The sequence below is a fragment of the Pseudorca crassidens genome, chromosome 15 (genome assembly GCF_039906515.1).
Source record: "Pseudorca crassidens isolate mPseCra1 chromosome 15, mPseCra1.hap1, whole genome shotgun sequence".
NCBI classification, from domain to species: Eukaryota; Metazoa; Chordata; class Mammalia; order Artiodactyla; family Delphinidae; genus Pseudorca; species Pseudorca crassidens.
Genome location: NC_090310.1, coordinates 17386915 through 17404900, shown reverse-complemented (window position 1 = coordinate 17404900; position 17986 = coordinate 17386915).

Here is a 17986-nt window from a genome sequence, read left to right as displayed (position 1 = left end):
AATTAACTGACCTTGAGATGGGAGATTATCCTGGATTACGTGGATGGACTGATATAATCACAAGAGTCTTTATAAGTGAAAGAAGGATGTAGGAGGGTTAGAGTCAGAGAGAGAATTGAAGATGCTCCGCTGCTGGCTTTGAAGATGGAAGAAGGGGCCAGGTGCCAAGGAATGCAGGCAACCACTAGAAGTTGGGAAAGTCTAGGAACAGACTCTCCTTTCGCGTCTCCAGAGGGAATGCAGCCCTGCTGACACCTTGATATTTAGCTCAGTGAGACCAGTTTCAGACCTCTGGCCCTAGAACTATAAGGTAATACATTTTTGTATTTCAAGCCCTGGACTTGTAGCATTTATTACAGCAGCAATAGGAAACGAATCCACAGATACTCCTCATTCATCTGGACACATCCCAGCCTTCTTTTTCCTCAAGCCCTTCACCCATCACCATCCTCTCCCTCATTTTTGCCACTCAATCTCCACTTCCGGAGGGTTCTGTCAGATCTCTGCCTGCTCCGTACCTCCGTCACATCCACCGTTTCTTGTTAAAGTGAACGTGGGGCAGGGCTGAACTTCATGGACAGGCCACCAGGGCACTAGTGCTGCAGGGCCCTGTGCTTGGAATTTGATGCTGTGAGGTCCCTTTCCTGAAATTCTTAATAATTTTATTTCTGAATCTGTGCTTTGTAAGGGAAGCCCCATGGGACAGTAAGGCATGCGCCAAGGGCTTGGAGTCTCTGCTCGAAACCCCCACCTCCAACCATCTGCCCTCCCCCCTGGGAGAGGGTCATAGCCACCGGCTCCTGCACCCCCTGGCCCTCTAGATACTACTTGGCCTCCCGCTTCCCCCCTGCATCCAGTATCCACTGGAGGGGGCTGGACACAAGGAAGGCACAAGGGAGGGTGGAGGTCGGTTGCTCACTTCATGGGATCTTGGTGAAGAGTATGGCGGTGACCGTTCCCACCCCAGGTGTGTCTGCCGGGTGGTCAGAGGCTGCAACTCAGCCGAAGCGAGCCTCTTGCCTGCCCCCCATCCAGGTACCAAGAGTCACCATCTTGAATTCTTAGTACTTTTTGAAGAAGAAGCCCTGAGTTTTCATTTTGCCCTGAGCCCCTCAAATTCCGTAGCCATTCCTGACATGGAGTCATTCTTTCTCTTCAAGATTGAGCCCTCCACCTCCAAACACCATCACTCCCGTGTTTTCAGCTTTTTCCCTGTGCAGGCTTCTTCCCATCACCACGTATAGCTGTCCTGGTCCCTTCCATCTGCAGACAACCAAAGCTTCCTTCCACCAGCCTCCGACTTGCCCTCTCTCTGTCTCTCTGTCTCTGTCTCTATCTGTCTCTGCCTCTGTCTCTCTGTCTCTCTCTGTCTCTGTCTCTCTCTCTCTGTCTCTGTCTCTCTTTCCCTCCCCAGACACAGTTCTCGAAAGCAGTCTCCTCTCTCTGTCTCCGCTTCCTTAGAGCACACCCACTCCTCAGCCGTCTCTGCGCAGAAGCACTTCTGCCTGGAGCCTGCTTCCACGGACAGCAGCTACCAGGTCCAGGCCTGTTTCACTCCCTAGCGTCCCCTGGCACCAGCCTCTCCCTTGTTCTTGAGGCTCTGCCCTTCTTGGTTTTCTTGCTGCAGGCTGTTTGCTCCTGGACAGGCTCCCTTCCCAGGCCTCCTCTGCCCTCCCTGAAATGTTGGGAATCCTCAAGGCCTGTCCTGGGCCACACACACACACACACACACCCCACGGGGAATCTTATCTGTGTCCATACAGATTGTAGCCAACCACAACCTTTACTAAATCTAGACCAGAGTTTCATGGGGTAGGGACTGTATTGCCCAGCACCCAGCATAGTGCCTGGCCCACAGAGTGTGCTCAAGAGACATTGGTTCAGTGCATGAATGAATGAATGAATGATGCCTTCTAAATATGTCTCCCCAGCCCAGATCTCTCCCCTGAACTCCAGACCCATATAGCCAAATGCTATTGGGTGTATCTCAATTTCCACATCTCCCACCCAGATATGTCCCCTGTAGTAAACATCGCTATCTAGTGTGACATCAGTTATGATATATTGTATGAAATATTGTCCTTGATTTCTCATCAGGTCTCCCATGCCTCTCCCACTAGAAGGTAGACTTCACGGAGACAGAGATTTGGGGTTGGTTGGTCTACTGCTGTACCCTGGGGCTTTAGAACAGAGTGTGGTACATAGTAGGTGCTCAAGAAATACTCTGAACAAATGAATGGATCTCCACATGGATGTGCCCACATCTCAGACTCAGTGTATCCTCAGCTAAGTTCTTCATTATCCTCCGCACACTGTCTCCTTCCGGGTACTGGTCTCAACTGCTAAATCGAAAGAGTGAGCGTTACTCCAGGCAGCGCCCTCCTCCCTCTCTACCGAGATTCGGGCGCTGGCACCCTGTTCCTAGCACCCCATCTCTCTTTCCTGCTCACGGTACCTCCTGGCTTGCATTAGCCAGAAGTGTGGCACACATACCCCTGGGGTAATCCAGGTGGGGGACACAAACCCCTGGGGTCCCTAAGATGATTTGAAGTGGAACATGGGTGTGGGGTAAAAGGACATCGAGAAAGTGATCCCTTTTTCAATTCTCTTTCTCTTCATCTGACTAGCCTTCCACAGGCTACAGTATCTAGCTAGAATTTCATAATTCGTTTTTGGTGTCATTGTTTTTGTTTTTATAGTTCATTTCTGTTTATGAAAAGGAAGGTTGGTTTTCCATTTGTGATGAAGACAATGTTTCTTCTAAAAATAAAATTCTTTAAATAAAACAAGTAAGTCAATATGAAGAAAAAGTTTTAAAGTGATGGAGGGCTTCCCTGGCAGTACAGTGGTTAAGAATCCTCCTGCCAATGCAGGGGACATGGGTTTGAGCCCTGGTCCAGGAGGATCCCACGTGCCGCGGAGCAAATAAGCCCGTGCGCCACGACTACTGAGCCTGCGCTCTAGAGCCTGTGAGCCACAACTACTGAGCCCACGTGCCACAAACTACTGAAGCCCATGCGCCTAGAGTCTGTGCTCCGCAACGAAGAGTAACCCCCACTCGCCGCAACTAGAGAAAGCCTGCACGCAGCAACCAAGACCCAACGCAGCCAAAAATAAATAAATTAATTAATTTTTTTAAAGTGATGGACAAACACGTACATCTGGAAGAAATAAACTGTGGCAGTGTGGATGAGGGACAAAAGTTTGGAAGATGTGGGTCTACAGACCAGAGCCCAAACCCTTTGCAGCCTGGCTCCTGGCTCCTCCCTTCTCATTCCTTCAGCCCATACTACTCCCCAGACACATGACCTTGTGTGATATAACGACTTATAATAAGAAATATATATTTGGTCTTCGTCCCTGTTCCTGGCACAGAGCTCCTAAAACCCTCAGAATTTCCTAAGCGACAGAGCATTAAATGTCTTTTGTTATGTTAATGAGGTGAGCTTTGGGAAGCCCCTAGGTCCCCTAAGGATGGAGGCTGGTTGCCAGGGGAACCAACCTTGTGATTAGAGGGGAACTGACAGTCCCTCCCTTCAACCTCCTGGGAAGGGAGAGGGGCTGGAGATTGCGTTCAATCACCAATGGCCAATGATATGATCATTCGAGCCTATATGATGAGGCTGCCACAGAAACTCAAAGGGACAGGGTTTGGGGGCTTCTGGTTTGGTGAACATTTGGAGGTGCTGGGAGATTGGCTAGTTCTGGAGATGACCTGGAAGCTCTGTGCCCTTTCCCCATACCTTGCCCTAATGCATCTCTTCCATCTGGCTGTTCCTGAGTTAAATCCTTTCCTAATAAATGAGAAACTAGTAAATAAAATGTTTCTCTCAGCCACGTGAGCTGCACTAGCAAATTAATCAAACCTGACCAGGGGGTTGTCAGAACCAAAAAAAATCTTTTTATGAGCCAGTAAACCCATTTTAAAAAGCTAGTTCTGTCACTTGCAACCACAGGGCTCCTGCTTGAAACAGCGTTTTCTTGTTTTGTTTTGTTTTGTTTTGTTTAGATAGAATTCACATAGCATAAAATTCTCCATTTTAATTACTTAAAAATATACAATTTACTGGGTTTTAGTATATTCACAGTGTTGAATCCATCACTGCTATCTAATCCCATCATCACCCACCACACCCCTCCTCGCAAAAATACCCCAAGTCATTAGTAGTCACTCCCAATTTTCCCTCCGCACATCCCCTGATACCACTGATGAAACGTCATCTTTTAAGACCCAGTTACAGTGGGCATTTCCCCAGAACCTTTCACTAAAGACAAGGCAGAATTGTTCTCTCTTTTATACACATCCCTTTATTATCACTTATGATTGCCAGTTTTATTTTTTGTTTTTAACAATGGACTATTTTGAACATACAGAAAATTACTACTCCTGTTTCTCTGACTAGACTGCCTTGAGGGCAGAAACTATATTTCTTCTGTGTCTCCTAGCCCCCAGCCCAGGGCCGGGTTCAGACAAAGTGTTCAGTGAAAATAAATAAATAAATAAAATATTAAAACAAAAAGTGAACAAGGGCTCAGTCCAAACATCCCAGCCCTGGGCTGGGCCAAGACGTGAAGATGCCAGAAAAGGTTTGTTGACTGACTGCTGGACATCCTTGGTAAACAGTTCCACAATGGATAACACTCTTACCTTGTTTGTGTGTGAAGGGCAGGTGGGGGTGGTATGCTTTAGCTGAACTGATCATTTCCCACACTCTGACAATTAATTAAACCCCAAACTAAAGTTACAGTTGGTTGCCATGTCTGGGTACTCCCTAAAATTTCCCCAAGCCACACCCACTTCAGATGCTTAGAAGCAGTAGAGTGGGGAGGCAGAGCAAACCAGCCATCACGGGCATGTTGACTGAACTTCTCTCATCTCAGTTGTCCCATCTGTACAATGGGGCTAAAAATACTAAGTATGTCCTAGGGTCATCTGAGGATTAAATGAGTGAAGATTTGCATAGCATTTAGATGAGCACTGGCTCATTTAAGAAGTCTATTAAACAGGACACTTTTTCTGGGTTAACCAAGAAGTGTATGAGATCACTAAATCATTGCACATGCTGTTTCCTCTGCTTGGAAATACTCTTTTCTACCCCTTACTCACTGCCTTACTCTGTCACCTTTCCGCTTAGATGCCCCCACCTCCAGGAAGTCCTCTGGCTCCCTAGACTTTGGTTAGGTGCCTCTCCTCCAGGCTCCTTACACCTGTGCTTCCCCATCAGCACAGGTAGGGATGATCTGAGACATCTTGGGGTGCCCGTTGTCTTGCATGGGGCGGGTGCTGAGTTCATGAAAGGACATATCAGAATATACATCAAAGGATAAACAAGTGATTTTGTTCTCATCCCTGAGTGCTTCTAACTGAGACTCTTGCCCTGCCCTGGGCACCAAGGCCCTGGTTGCATCCTCCATGTGTCCCTGGGAAGAGAAGGCTGTGGACCAGTGGGCATCCTAAGGCTGGTTTGCACCAGCTCCAGAGAGCAGCTGTGTCATCTTTACTCAGCCCTGCATTCTGTGACATCATGTTGGTAGCTTGAAAGTGGCCAGGGTGGGAATATTTACAACCTGGAAAGCAGCAAACACCACACACCAGGTTTTTTTTTTTTTTTTTTTTTTTGCGGTATGTGGGCTTCTTACTGTTGTGGCCTCTCCCATTGCGGAGCACAGGCTCCAGACGCGCAGGCCCAGCGGCCATGGCTTGCAGGCCCAGCCGCTTCGCAGCATGTGGGATCCTCCCGGACCGGGGCACGAACCCGTGTCCCCTGCATTGGCAGGCGGACTCTCAACCACTGCGCCACCAGGGAAGCCCCACACCAGGTTTTTGTTGTTTGCTTTTTGACGGCTGACCGGCACAGCCCCCGTTGTTATTTGGGGGGACCACAGAACGCTTGTTTCAGTCTCACCGGGACATGCTTTCCCACAACTAGATTTTGCGCGTGCAGCTCCCTCTGCCTGGACCCCTCCTCCCCTCCCCCCACGGCTAACCACGGCTCCCTCATGGCCCCTGACCTTTGAAGGACAAGACCTGTGCTGCTTCCTCCTGCCCTTTCCCTGCTGCACCCAGCCTAGCCTGCAAGCTGCTGCTGTCAGTAAATGCTTGTTGATTGTCTGACGGTTCTTGGTAAATACTTTTGTGAGTTTGACCTTTTCCCCATGTGAATGTGGGGAAACCACGGCAGCCTGAATTTTCAGTAAAGAGGAGCCTCTTTGAGGAAGGGAGTCTTTGCAGAAACTCACCACAGCTGCCTGGAAGCAGAGTCATTGCAGCCCTTCCTCCCTGCGTGCGCAGCCTCTTGGAAGACCCAGGTGACTCGTGGCCACGGCTCCCTCCGGTGCAAGATGGGGGAAGAGGAGGAGGTTGGGGACTTTGGGGCAGCGGCTCTTGGTGGGGTGGGAGGCCCTGGAGGCTGACACGCGTGTGCACACACACAGGTGGGGTTGGGCACGTCAGCAAATGCATGTGGATTTGTCACTTGGATCGTGGTCTGGTTTCAGGCGGGTTGACAGAGGCCTGGGGATCTTCCGACCGCAAAGGGTGCTGAAAATAATGCTGGTCTCTGTCGCCTGCACAACCCACCTCCTGCCAAGACCCAGGTTGTGCCCTGTGGCTCCAGCAGAGAGCGAGAGGGTCTACTCCTGTGTGCACATGTGGGGAACAGTACTCACAGTCCCTGATGCATGGGAAGGCTCAGCTCTGCAGAGTGAACACTCAATAACCAGGACCTGTCTGATTTGACCATGGTGCGTGCATGTCTACACAGGTGCGTGCCACCCCCCCCATCCATTACACATGTGGGGAAGGCGGGAACTCTGTTTTTGTCACTGCTATGTCCCCAGCACAGTGTCTGGCACATAGTAGATGCTCAATAAGTATTTGCTTTTATGCAAGTGTGCACGTGTACACACATATGTGCCTGTGTTCACGTGACCGTGTGTGTACCTGCACACGGGTGAACATGGGTGGATGGGGCTGTTGTGTGCTTTCCGTACAGCCACGTGAACAGGGCTGTGCACGCCTGTGTGTGAATGTGCCTGAAGAGGGAGCGTGAGAGAGGGGGCTGAGTCCTCACCGGCCCACGTGACCACGCGTGATGCATCTCCCAATAGCTGGGAATCTACTTCTGAGACCTCAGGTTGCACGTGCGCATGGGTGCGTGAGCAGGGGTGTGATTTCATGTGCACGTGTGTGTATGTGAGAGCTGTTCAGATGTACACATGGGGGTGTGCATGGACTTTTGTGAGAAAGGTGATGGGGCGGTGGTTAGCAAACTGTCCAGGCTCAAATTCCTTTCATTTCATAACTCGTCCATCTGAGCAACCATGGACGAGTTACTGAAACTCTTTGTGCCTCAGCTCTTTATCTGTGAGATGGGGTGAGAATAGCAGCTGTCTCCTGGAGCCATTTGGGGGACTAACTAAGACACTAGCCCTTGGCACTCATTCCATTAGGAGTGGCTCTGGGCGTGCCCATGAGAAGCCCATTGGGTGGGAATCTTCCACTAATGCCAGTAGCGAGTCCCAATCATGCCGCCTGCTACTGTTTTAAGTGGTGTGTTGCACATGGCTCTATGAGCACATCTGTGTCCCCAACCTGCCCCCACCTCAGCCATAGCGAGATAAGAACCCTCTCTGCTGGGCATCAAGATTTGCATGTGGGTTACAGGGAAATAATCAGGCTTCGGTCTAAGATGATTGGAGCAGGGTGGAGGTGGGGGGAAACTGGACTCTCAACATTGCAGCCCCTCTCCTCAGCCATCCTTCCTCCCCGCTCGGAGGAGCAGAACTTGGTCTTTCCTTGGTCACCTGACTCCATCCTCCCAGCCTGGAGAGATCAGTCTTTGCCCGGCCAGCTCACTGGGCTCTGGGGAGGAAGATATGAAACGATGGGCGAGGAGCTCACTCTGAGAAAAAGTGGTCCTAGGATGTGCTCACGGTGATTCCATTAGGAGTGGCTCTGGGCGTGCCCATGAGAGGTCCATTGGGCCGGAATCTTCCACTAATGCCATAAAATGGAAAGAACCGGGTGACTTTCGGGGGTCTAAAAAGAGCGATCATGCTCAGGAGGGGAACTTCGTACCTCAGAAGACATCAGAGGAGACTGTCAACCGATCAGTGTGATTAAGGAGGATGAGGACTTTCCTTCACTCCTGCCCAGGCCCTGGGAGGGGCTGGAGGACAGGAAGTGACCTCCGAGGCTAATCCAGAGTGTTCATTCATCCACTGATTCACTTGAATCACATTTCTTGAGTCCCAGAAGATTCTAGGCCCTGGGGGATCCAAGACCGGTTCCTGCACACGTGGAACTTGCAGTCACATAGAAAAGCCCCAATAATGCAGTGAGGCTCACAGCACGATGAGGGAAGCATGGGCCCAGAGGAGGGGTGACTCACCCAGTCTTGGGGCATCAAGGAAAGCTTCCTGTAGGAGGTGACATCTCCAGTGAAATCTGAAGGATGAAAACCAGTTTACCAGGAGATGGCAGGGGCGAGAGGGCATCTGGTGGAGGATACAGCACAGGCAAAAACCTGGAGGAACAGCCTGACCTGGCTGGGGCACACAGTGTGAGGTGGGTGAGGTGGTAGGTGAAGCTGGAGGGGAAAGCAGAGGCCTGGGAGCCACACGTGGTGTTTGAGGCTGAAAGGACCTTGTCATCTGCAGGCCATCCTGACTCGGGGATGGCAGGGGTGCCTATTGCCTGGGATGAGTCGAAAGTGGGGGTGGAATGGGGCTGATGGTGGAAAGGAGGGCCTTGAAATACCCATGCAATCACTCGACAAATATTTCATGAGCACCTACTATGCGCCAGGCACTGCTCTGAGGGTGGGGGGCTGTGCAGTGAACAGAACAGACAAACCACGGCCCTAATGAAGTTGCGTGTCTACTGTGGGGACAGGCAGCCAGGAGTTGGGCATGAGCACACTGAGTGAGGCCGGGTGGCAGTGAACAGACCAGGGAGGTGAGGGAAAGAAGGGCAGAGAGCTGCCATCGGGGGAGGCCAGGGAAAGCCTCGCTGAGGGGTGGGGGCGTCTGAACACTGGCTTGACGGGAGTAAAGGAATGGGCCACGCACGCATCTGGAGGTGGGAGAGGCAGAATGTTCCGGGTGGAGGGGCAGCCTGGGCAAAGGCCCTGAGAAGGGAATGCTGCGATCCACGAACAGCAGGGAGGCCAGAGTGTCCGGAGCAGAGAGCGAGGGGGCGAGGAGATGAATTCCCTGGTGGTGGGGACCAGCCACGGAGGGCCTTGCTGGTTCCCTAAGGACTTCGGGTTTTTATTTGTTTGTTTCTTTTGGCCGCACCGTGCGGCATGAGGGACCCTAGTTCCCCCACCAGGGATTGAATCCGCACGCCCTGCCTTGGAAGCACAGAGTCTTAACCACCTGACCGACAGGCTAGTCCCAGAACTTTGGGTTTATTCTACAAATGACAGGAAGGCTTTGGGGGGCCTTCCCCAAACACTTCCCCAACATGGAAGTGACGAGATCAGATTTTTGTTTTATTTATTTATTTTCATAAATTTATTTATATATTTATTTTTGGCTGCGTCGGGTCCTCGTTGCTGCGCGCGAGCTTTGTTTTTAGTCGCGGCGAGCGGGGGCTGCTCTTCGTTGCCGTGCACGGGCTTCTCATTGCAGTGGCTCCTCTTGTTGCGGAGCACGGGCTCTAGGCGCGCGGGCTTCAGTAGTTGTGGCATGCGGGCTCAGTAGTTGTGGCTCACGGGCTTAGTTGCTCTGTGGCATGTGGGATCTTCCCGGACCAGGGCTCGAACCCGTGTCCCCCTGCATTGGCAGGCGGATTCTTAACCACTGAGCCACCGGGGAAGCCCCCAGATTTTTGTCTTAAATGACTACTCTGCAGGGAGGAGAACAGGATGTTTTGGGTGGGGGAGGTCCGAAGGCACAAGTGGGAAGAGCGATGAGCAGCAGCTTGCTGTGATCATCCAGGTGAGGGATGCTGGTGGCTCAGGGCAGGTGCTGACCTTGGAGTCTGGGTGTGTTTTGAAGGTAGACCGGCAAGACTTCCTGACACATGGGTTCAGGGTGAGGAAAGAAAGCGAGAAGGCAAGGATGACCCTGGGCTGAGGCCGTGCTGGGAACCCAGGCGCACTTGCAGTCCACCCCCTTCAGCCTGGAGCAGGTGGAATAATTATCACTGAGAAGCATAATCATAACCCCTGCTGTCTGTTTAGCCCCTACTCGGCCAGCCGTGGTGACCTCATTGCATCCTCGTTATTTTCCCCATCTGCAGGTGGGGGTGTAGAGGCCCAAAAGAAGGAGGCCCGCCCAGGCTCTCTCGGCCCTAAGGGTTGAGGTTCACCTGCGATGTCATCAGTAAGATTGTGGGTCCAACACCGCTCCCACTACAACACCAAATCAGGGGTCCTTTCCAGGGGCTACCTGGCCATGTCTAGTGACACTTCCGGTTGTTACTGCTGGCATCTAGAAGCCCAGGATGCTGCTTAACATCCTACGAGGCAGAGGACAGCCTCACAGCAAAGAATCATCCAGCCCAGATGTCTACAGCACCGAGGTGGAGAGACCCGGCTCCCCCATCCTTCCAGCGCCCCTAAGAGACCACCTGAGGGATTTGGGAGCCCTTCCCTGAATGAGAAGTGAGTCTGTGTTAGGGTGGCAGTTAGCAGCAGGCAGCTGTGGTGACAGAGGCTGGTTCCTCTGTGGAACTGAACTCGACATCCTTGTGGCTTTTCTTGTCCTTTTCAATCGGCCCAGGCATCTGGGCCTAGGCCTTTCATGTATAGACAGTCTCCAAGGGCCTGATGTGTCCCCAGCCCACTACCCTGCTGAGGACCTTCTATGGCTCTGGGTACCATCTTCCCTCCAGTCAATGGCCTCACCACTTCCCTGTTGTCCACCCACACCAGGGCCCTCATTCCGCAAATACCCTGTGTCTCTGCTTGGGGCTTTGTTGCTCATCTCCAGGGCACACTTCCTTCCTCTTTCAGTCTGTTCTTGACTGTTTTCCTTCTCCTATTTTCTTCTGCATTTATCTTGCTGCTCTTTCTCCAAATTCTTGAGAGGGATGTTTGAAACATTCCTTTTTAGCTTTTCTTCTTTTCTAATTTATGAATTTTTAAGGCTACAAATTTCCCTCTTGGTATTGTTTTAGCTGCAACCCACAAGTTTTGATATGTACTTTTTGTATCGTTCAGTTCAAAATGCTTTCTAATTTCCCACTGTGATTTTTCTCATTGTCCCTTAGGTAATTTATAGGTGTATTTCTTTGTTTCCCCATCCACATTTTTGACAACCTTTGGAATGGCCTCTCCTATCTTTTCAACATAGTGAACTGCTCTTCTGAGTCCAGTTCAAGTGGCCCCTCCTCTGAGAAGCCTTCCCTGGACAGTCCCTCCACCCCAGTCCAGGCATGTAATTAGTAGTTGCCTCTTTTCTGTTCCCATGGCACTTTATACAGACGATCATTGTAACAGTTTTAGGGCACACAGTAATGTATCTGTCAAGACTCTTTCAGTTTCAAGTGAAAGAATACTGATTCTTTTGGCTGAAACCAAAAGAGAACTTACTGTCTCATTTCACTAAGATGTCTGACTTTTAGGCATAGCTGGATCCAGGTGTTCTGATTCCTGACGACTCAGTTTATCTCTTGGGTCATTTCCTGTATGTTGACTCCATTCTGTTGCAAGTTCTCTCATTGTGGCCATGAGCTATCTGCAGCTACTCCAGCTACTGCAGATATAGCTCATCCTCTCTGCTCCAAGTCTGGAGTCTTTGCCCTAATTGTCTCATCAAAAGTTTCATGGAGTCTCATTGGTTCTGACTGGGTCACATACTCTCACTGGATTAATTAATGTGGCCTGGAGAATAGAGTACATTGGTTTAGGACAGGGTCATGTGCTCCGCTGGGGAGAGAGACAGAAAAAATCAGGACACAATTACCAGGAGAGGAGTAAGCTAGTACCAGAAAGCTAAAAAAGAAAAAGAAAAAGTAAAAAGGCACTACTCCTAAATACTGTTACTACTAACAACAACTATTTTAGTCAGTCTTATACTCACCGAATGCCACCAACCCAAGCGCTTTACTTTTAGTCTTGCGTGTCCCTTTCCCACTGGACTTGAGACCATCGACAGTGAGGGAAGTTCTGTTCTGTTAACTGAGAAAAATCAGAAGCTACAGGAAAGGAAGGAGATGGGTAACTCTTCCTCAACCCTATTAGTGTAGCTGCTGCAGTAACTCTCTGTCTTAATCAGCTCTGGCTGCCACAACAAATACCACAGACGAAGGGGCTTAAACAACAAATTTATTTCTCACGGTTCCAGAGGCAGGAAAGTCCAAGATCAAGGTGCCGACTGATTCAGTTCCTGGTGAGAACCCGCTTCCTCGCTTCAACAGCTGCTCTCTCACGGCATCCTCACGTGGCCTTTCCTTAGGGCCCGTGGAGAGGGGGAGAGAGAACGAGCTCCCTGGTGCCTCTTCTTGTAAGGACACAAATCCAATCCTTAATGAATTCCTTAGCAGCCCCATCTCCATATACAGTCACATGGGGGGGTTAGGGCTACAACATGTGAATTTTGCGGGGACGCGAACATTCAGTCCAGAACACTCTCCATCCAGGATAAGCCCTCCCACATCTTTCCAAAAATGAGAGCCGCAGAGACACTGAGCATGAAAGGAGGCTTTATTGGCCCTGTGGTCCAACCACACATGCAATCAATCTGACCATACAAACACCCACAACAGGTGGCCAAGCCTTGGTTTGCATACGACCGGGGACAGGAAGTTCACCTTCTACTGTAATTAGGCAGCTCTGACTGCACTGGTCTGGACCTAAAGGTCAGCTCTCACATCCCGCACCCTGAATCTTCTCTTCTTCAAGCTAAACACCTCTGCTCCCTCGTGGTTTTCAGACCCTCTTCACACCCCTCCCACCTTTTTGGTTGCCTCTTCTGAATATACTCCAGTTCACCAATGTTCTTAAAATGAAGAGCCAGAACTAGACATAGGCTGCAGGTGTGGCCACTGCAGTGAGGCTCACCTCCCTTGTTCTGGGCACCACACCTCTCTTAAGGCAGCCTCAGGGTGCCTCAAGTTTCTCTTGGCCATGACATACTCTTGATGTTGGGAAAAACCCCCAAGCGCATGTTGCTTCAGTGGTTCTAATACTCGCACGTGTGAAATTGACTAGTTGACTTGAAGTAAAGGATATAACACTCATCCTTGGTCAGTGTCTTTGGAAGGACCACTACTCACATCTCTATAAATTTTTAATGCCTTCCCTCTTGCTGTGCCCTCTCTCCAGCATGCAGGTGCTTTGTGACCTTCCATTTTTAATTTCAAAAATGGAAATAGCTTCATTATTTTCCTCAGATTCCAGAAGCAATGTATCACTTTAAAAATCAATACAGGGGGGCTTCCCTGGTGGTGCAGTGGTTGAGAGTCCGCCTGCCGATGCAGGGGACACGGATTCGTGCCCCGGTCCGGGAAGATCCCACATGCCGCGGAGCAGCTGGGCCCGTGAGCCATGGCCGCTGAGCCAGTGCGTCCGGAGCCTGTGCTCCACAACGGGAGAGACCGCAACAATGAGAGGTCCGCGTACCGCAAAAAAAAAAAAAAAAAAATCAATACAGGGAATTCTCTGGCGGTCCAGTGGTTAGGACTTCACGCTTCCACTGCAGGGAGCATGGGTTCAATCCCTGGTTGGGGAACTAAGGTCCCGCATGCCTCATGGCGCAGCCAAAAAAAAAACAGTACAGAAAAATACAAAAAATTAAAAATAAAAATTCCCACCATCTAGATATAGCCCCATTAACACTTGGAGCTAGACTGCCCAGATTCAAATCCTGACTTGACCACTTTCTAGCCCTATGATCCTGGGCAAGTTGCTTAATCTCCTGCACCTTCATTTCCTTGAGTCTAAAATGCAGATATTAAAAGTGATAACTTAGGGACTTCCCTGGTGGTGCAGTGATTAAGAATCCACCTGCCAATGCAGGGGACATGGGTTCGAGCCCTGGTCCTGGAAGATCCCACATGCCGCGGAGCAGCTAAGCCCCTGAGCCACAACTACTGAAACCCGCTCTCCTAGAGCGCATGCTCCGCAACAAGAGAAGCCAGTGCAATGAGAAGCCCACGCACCGCAACGAAGAGTAGCCCCGCTCGCCACAACTTGAGAAAGCCTGCACGCAGCAATGAAGACCCAATGCAGCCAAAAATAAATAAATAAAGTGATAACTTAGCACAGGGCCTATTAGATGGTAAGTTCCTTAAAACTGTAAACAATTTTGTTATTAATAATTGTATCAGTCAGGGTTCTGTTTCTCTGGAGAACCTTGACTAATACAGAGAAATATGTCTTAGTCGGTTCAGGCTGCCGTAACAAAATACCATAAACAGGGGCGGGGGTGGGGGCAGCGGGTGCTTAAACAACAGAAATTTATTTTCTCACTGTTCTGGAGGCTGGAAGTCTGAGGTCAAGTCTGAGCCAGGAAGTCAGCATGGTCAGGTTCTGGTGAGGGCTCTTTTCCTGGCTTGCAGACGGCCATCTTCTTGCTGAGTCTTCATGAAAGTTGGGGAGGCAGAGAAAGAGAGAGAGAGAGTGTGTGTGTGCTCTGGTGTCTCTTCCTCTTCTTATGAAGCTATAGTCTTATCAGATTCAGGCTTCACCCTTATGACTTCATTTAACTTTAATTACCTCCTAAAGGCTCTGTCTCCAGATAGTATAACATTGGGGATAAGGGTTTCAACATATGAACTGGTGGGGGGGAGGGGATGCAGGTCAGTCCTTAGCAATAATATCAGTATATGTGATGGCTATTGTCTTTGTGTAACATGACTCTGTACCCGCACCCCCTTCTTTTTGTGATAACCACAGCGATGGGTTGGCAGTGACCCAATCAGAGCCTCCTTCCTCTTGGTCACAGTGACTCGTGCAGGTATGGCCAGGTTACTCCAGCTGAGCCATCCTTGACCCCAGACTGGCACACAGATTGGCTTGTGATTCAGTCCAAGCCAATGCAAATAATTCCCTGGGGTTTTTCTGGCTGGAGTCCATGGAATCTATTCCTTTCCACTCTGACTGCAGAGCTGGTGAGTTGGGAGTTTGGGGTCTCCAGATGCTGCACAGAGAAAGCCCGACTGCAGTAGGAGAGAATCCCTTTCTGAGCTTTGCCCACCTGCTGCAATACATTCCCAGGTTTGCTAAGCTTGCTTGGTTTGGTTTTCTACTACTGCAACTGGAATAATGTTGTTAGTAACAGGCCCCGAGTAATAAAATTTGTTTAGTTTATTTTCTAGGATATGAGAGATTGTTCGTTGTCAGTGTCAGTTTTATCTTTTTTCCTCCATAACAAGCCCCTGATGGGCATCTATCCATCAGTCAGGATTCTATCTGCATCTATATCTACCGCTATGTCTACATCCACACCTGTATGCAAATCTGTATCTATATTAGTTCAAATACAGGTTCGGTTGCATGCAACAGGAACTCAAGATGATAGTGGCTTAAATGAGTTTTTTTTTTCTTACATGGACAGAGATGTCCAGGGCTGAGTGGTGCCCCACAAAGTCACCCGGGCACCAAGGCTTCTTCTATCTTACTGCTCTGCCATCCTTAGGATATTTTCCATGTCTGCATTCTCCGAGATGGCCACCACCATGCCCACATTCCAGGCATCAGGAGAAAGAAAGGGGGCAGAATGGCAGGTTACATTCCCTCCCTTTATTTATTTTATTATTTTCATTTTTTAGTGGCTTTAAATAACCATTCTGTCACGATCAGAAGTTCTGTGGGTCAGGCATTTGGACAGGACCCAACAGATATGGTTTGTTTCTGCTCCATGGTATCTGAAATTTGAGCTGGGGAGATTTTTTTGTTTTGGTTTGCCCACGCCACGCGGCTTGCAGGATCTCAGTTCCCTGACCAGGGATTGAACCCAGGCCGCAGCAGTGAAAGTGTCAAATCCTGACCATTAGAGCACCAGGGAACTCCCAGAGCTGGGGAGATTTGAAGGCTGGGGGTGACTTACCAGCTGGGGGCTGGAATCATTTGATGGCTCGATCACCTGCAGGTCTGGCACTTGGGTCAGGGTGACTCAAAAACAGGACAGCTGACCAGCAAACCTATACGTGATTTCTCTGTGCAGCTGGATTTCCCCACGGCGTGGCCGCCTCAGGGTTCTTAGAGCTCTTGCCTGGCAGCTCAGCGCTCCCAGTAGAAGTGTTCCAGTCTTTTTTTATTTTTAAAAACTTAAAAGATTTTAAAAGTATAAGACACCTCCCTATAAAGGTATGACTCTGAAATTGCACGTGGTACTTATACTCACAAAACCTGATTTTCTCACTTGATCTATTACATCTTTTGATTTTAAATAATATAAGCTATCTATTTCTATATCATCTATTTTATATACAAATTAATTTTCCCATTTTAATATCTGCAGAGTATTCCATGATATCAATGTTTTATAAATTATTAATACAACCCTCTCTTCCTGGTTCATTCCAACTTTGTCAATATTTTTATATGTACCTGGCATAACTTGTTCCACCAGTCTGGGTATACAAATAAGCCCCTTTCTCTTTCTGATAGTCATTCAAACCCCCTGTGTGGTTACAGGTTACATTCAAATGGTATGAGACCAACCACAGTGGCTCAATTACTTAAGGGTCTATTCTCTTGTGTAATGTGAAGCCTGGAGGCAAGTAACTACTGACATTGGTTCATGGCCTGTGATATCAGCACCAAGTTCTCTGTGAGTCTCTTAGTCTTTCCCTTTGGTTCCAAATGGCTGCTAGAGCTCCAGCCATCATATCTACACTTTAGGCAGGAGAAAGGAGGAACTGGAAGAATAGAAGGGCCAAAGGGTGCTCTCAGAAGCTCCGTTTGAACATTCTTATCATTAGCTTCAAGGAAGGCTGGGAAGTGATCTGTTAGCTGGGCTGCCCAGAATTACAGTAGTTCTTTATTTTTTTTTTTTTTTGAATTTTTGAATTTTCTTTTATTTATTTTTTATACAGCAGATTCTTATTAGTTATCTATTTTATACATATTAGTGTATATATGTCAATCCCAATTTCCTAATTGATACCACCACCACCACCACCTCCGTCACTTTCCCTGTTTTGTGTCCATACGTTTGTTCTCTACATCTGTGTCTCTATTTCTGCCCTGCAAACCAGTTCATCTGTACCATTTTTCTAGGTTCCACATATATGTGTTAATATATGATATTTGTTTTTCTCTTTCTGACTTACTTCACTGTGTATGACAGTCTCTAGATCCATCCACGAAGGACCTAATTTCGTTCCTTTTTATGGCTGAGTAATATTCCATTGTATATAGGTACCACATCTTCTTTATCCAGTCATCTGTCGATGGGCATTTAGGTTGCTTCCATGACCTGGCTATTGTAAATAGTGCTGCAATGAACATTGGGGTGCATGTGTCTTTTTGAATTATGGTTTTCTCTGGGTATATGCCCAGTAGTGGGATTGCTGGGTCATATGGTAATTCTATTTTTAGATTTTTAAGGAACCTCCATACTGTTCTCCACAGCAGCTGTATCAATTTACATTCCCACCAACAGTGCAAGAGGGTTCCCTTTTCTCCTCACCCTCTCCAGCATTTGTTGTTTGTAGATTTTCTGATGATGCCTATTCTTACCGGTGTGAGGTGATACCTCACTGTAGTTTTGATTTGCATTTCTCTAGTAATTAGTGATGTTGAGCAGCTTTTCATGTGCTTCTTGGCCATCTGTATGTCTTCTTTGGAGAAATGTCTATTTAGGTCTTCTGCCCATTTTTGGATTGGGTTGTTTGTTTTTTTAATATTGAGCTGCATGAGCTGTTTATATATTTTGGAGATTAATCCTTTGTCCGTTGATTCGTTTGCAAATATTTTCTCCCATTCTGAGGGTTGTCTTTTCATCTTGTTTGTAGTTTACTTTCCTTTGCAAAAGCTTTTAAGTTTCATTAGGTCCCATTTGTTTATTTTTGTTTTTATTTCCATTA